The sequence below is a fragment of the Photinus pyralis genome, unplaced genomic scaffold, assembly GCF_008802855.1.
Source record: "Photinus pyralis isolate 1611_PpyrPB1 unplaced genomic scaffold, Ppyr1.3 Ppyr1.4_LG5, whole genome shotgun sequence".
Classification (NCBI taxonomy): domain Eukaryota; kingdom Metazoa; phylum Arthropoda; class Insecta; order Coleoptera; family Lampyridae; genus Photinus; species Photinus pyralis.
This window is the reverse complement of record NW_022170596.1, coordinates 14089201-14092936: the sequence shown is the minus strand read 5'-3', so window position 1 is coordinate 14092936 and position 3736 is coordinate 14089201. Positions and strand designations below refer to the sequence as shown.

General features: G+C 35.6%; 1 long non-coding RNA gene across 1 annotated transcript; it reads left to right on the top strand.

The window, feature by feature from the left end:
* Positions 1 to 779: 779 nt before the first annotated feature.
* On the top strand, positions 780 to 1879 carry LOC116171508. Its single transcript, XR_004145461.1, has 2 exons — positions 780 to 1572; positions 1620 to 1879. It is a non-coding gene; the product is annotated as an uncharacterized LOC116171508 (long non-coding RNA).
* Positions 1880 to 3736: the final 1857 nt, after the last annotated feature.

Genomic DNA, 3736 nt, shown 5'->3' with positions numbered 1-3736 from the left:
TTGCAAAATCCAAGTCCAAGGAGTTTTCATCTTCTACCCAATAAGAAATTAAGAAGATGAAGGAAATACCTGATCAAGAAGTAATTGGCTGTCTATTATACATGTAGCGCACTGCATAAATCAGCAGACTTGATATTTCGTACGCAAACGAAAAGAAAAAATTAACACTTTAAGTTAGAGTTCAAGAGGAATGATGAAGACATAAAAGCTTCCACTGGCGCTGATTGGACCAACGATTTGAATAATCGACACGGTCAACCACGGGTTACAATTTCATTTATCAAAATGGAAGTATCTGATGGAGTTCCAAGAGTCGGGCAACCGTAGCCCTATCAACTACCTACTGAGGATGAGTGTACCTATATAGGTATGTCAGTCTCCACCACTTGCCAAGAAATTGTTTGATTAAAGAAATTGTCATCGGAAATTTGTGAGGCAGAAGAAAAACCTTGGAATTTGTATTAGTCATTCACGAAATTGTTTTGGGTGTCGCAAAATGCAGTTCCAGTAGGGACGCTGTTTTGTTCTCATTAGTTTCAGTTGGTCAGATTATAGATGCTTCACTTCATGATTATTATTGTTCTTTTGGTAATAAACTTATTAATGACATTATAGATCTCCAGCTTCTAGAAGACAACTGCGCGTCATGCTTGTATGAGTATGGCCAATGCGCACTCAAAAAATGTACAAATTGATTTTGTTCTAAATAAAGTTCGGTGGGAAGAGGAGGTATTTGGCTCAATACGGCGCTGGCAACATTCGCTAATCCAATAATAGTTACAACGGTAAACATTGCGTCGTAGAAACATTTGCGTAATTTCCATTCACAATTTGTAGTGCTAGTGCTTTAGAATCTTTTTCGGGTGTTTTCTTCGTTTTTTCTGTTCAGTTGAACCTTTCGATATACCTAACACCAGGTACCTATTTTAACCACTCGAGCTGCTGATTTTGTTAAGTTCAACTGATCTGAGCAGTGAGCCTTGTGCCAAAACAATTGACGTTAGTTCAGTAGCATTCAAATCATTCAGAAAGCGAGTTGATTCAAAAGTTATTCTCTCACATACTCGATACTCTCGGTTCAAACTGAACTTATTCGACATCAATGTGAAGCTTGTTTTTTAAAAACCGAGTGATAGTGTGCAGTGGAAAATAAGTTCACTCATTGGAGATAATATTCAGGTATCGTTCCCGCGCTGAAATTCTGTGCCACCTAACGGAATAAAACGTAACTGCGCGAATTTTGTGGGCAGGCAAGATAAGATAATATATGAAATAATAAGGAAAACAATGTTTATTACGAAATAAGTGTCAGTTGTGGACTGACATTAGATGCAGTGCTTTGTGAGACTCTTTCTTAAATACATGCATCAAAGCTGTTTTATATAATATTCTTAAAATGCCAATTCCGTTGCAAACCATAACATTTGGAGCTATGGTCGTTGTAGCCGTAGGTACTGCAATTTATTATTATTTCGCAAATAATCCAAACAATATGCATTCACATGACGAATCCGTTTATGGGGAATTACCTCATCACGTTCCACCCGTATCTTCAGTCGACGACCGACGGCGGTACTGCCCAAAGTAATATTGCAATTTATTTCTTATTATATTTTTAGTTCTCGAAGGAAAACAAACGACAATCCAAGAGAGTGCTCGATTTGTTTAGATACTTTAAAAATATCCAAAACTCGAAGCCTATGTTGTGGACACATTTTTCATGACCGCTGCGTTAGTAAGTGGATTAGCAGCCAACAACCAAGACCTACCTGTCCTGTATGTCGACGAAGTGTACTCTAACAATATTTCATAAGAAATTACTAATCTATTATATGTATTCAATTTTCTAATATGTTTTGCTATAAATGATTGAAAAATTTTTGTATATTTATTCGAATGCACTTCAGATTTTTAAGTATGCGCACCTACAAACTGCAAAGGAGACCAAGTTTGGGATTAAAACTTTCCGGTCTAGCAAAGATAAAATCATATAATTTGCTAACAAATTCAATATTGATATGTTCAATATTGTTCATATCAAATCAAAATCGAGTTAAAAGTTCCACATTGGTTAGAAAATAACTAAAATTTGCACATCATGGCCGCGCCCATGCTAGGGCCATTTCTACCTCTATGCAACTGTTTGACCAGCAGTCCATCTTAATTTATAAGTTCGTGGGGTTGGGTCATTAAAGGCAAAAATAAGCGATATTTCTGAGACAGTGGCGAGCGATCCCACATAACCTTCGTCCATTTATTTACCGAGTGATATCATCGACATATATATAAATGGACTGTGCGTGCCAATGCTAAACGCGGATATTGCAGGTGAGAGAGAAAGGAAATCTAAGAGGCAAGCTCTATCGATTTTCTGTTTGTCAGTTATGACTTTTGGTCGCATTCAATCGACATCGTTGTGATAATGGGTTGCCTAAAAAGGCTCCAATTAATTAATATGGCAGCCAGATCTTTGTTTGTTTTAAGAAGTTATTTTGGCTGCATAAAATTAGGTGCCCTTCAGCAGAGATTTGGTCATTTAAAAGTAGACATAGGGAAAAACAATACACGTCAATCACTATGTCCACTTCTTAATAAATAGCACTGTATATTATGGTCACTAATCTGCGCCCCTGCGTCATTAATTTGTGAATTAAATTCAAACAAGTATAAAAAATATATAGAAATGACAATCATTCACAAATCCATGACGCTTTGTTGTTTTCTTTATTTGAAATGTTTCTTAAAATTCCAAAAAGAAAAATGTATTTTGCGGATGATTAATAGTACTGCTCATCGTGATTACACTACTGTCCATTTTCACGTAATTTTTACAAAACTAATTTCTCGTAATTTGTTTGACTGACATTAATGTTTGACAACTGAATTTATCACGATCCGAGATCTTGATTTTTGCTGCACACATGTTTCCAAGGCAACCCTACAATGTGAGCTGAAGAATAATGACAAACTGGGTATACGACAGTTGAATAATAGACAACTTTCTCAATTAAAAACGCATCAGTATTCTACCTATTATTTAATGAGTAGAAAAATTCTTTTTTTTGTATGTATATTGTCCTGTAACATAAATTTAAAACGTGATTTATTTTAATGTTTATTTATATGAAATTGCAAGTAAGGTACACACGTAAAACGAGTGCATGCTTTAAATACGGAAATTTAATCAGAATAAATTACATTGCAAGACTTAATTTTGAAGATCGTAGTTCACCGAGTACCAATGGAAATAGGCGGGAGAAAAAAGTGGCCGCCAAGAAAAAAACCAGCCAGCAAATTAATGTTAAACGTATAGCACAATTTTATTGATTGTTTGTATTAGGACAATTGTCAAGTAAGTTTATGAAGTGTCCAACCTTAGGCATCATTGAAATTCCTAAGAAATCAATATTTGACACACATAACATAAAAATAACAAACATTATAATAATAAATTCACATGGTTTGAATATTGTGTGGCCAGTCCAAATATCCCACACATCACACAGAGTTGTCTTTAGTTGCTTTATAATAGTATAGTCGCCCAAACAAAGGGAACTCGTTAGTCGTTGGTGACAAAAGCGTACTCGTTTAACTGATGTTGGTGTACAAAATTCGCTACACTGCTCACCTCTTAAAACTGTTGCAGCTCGCAACACTGACAACGGTTGTCCCTTTCTTCCATTTTCGAAAAGTCATAAGTATCTGCTTTTATATTCCTTATCGCCGGGGTCTAATC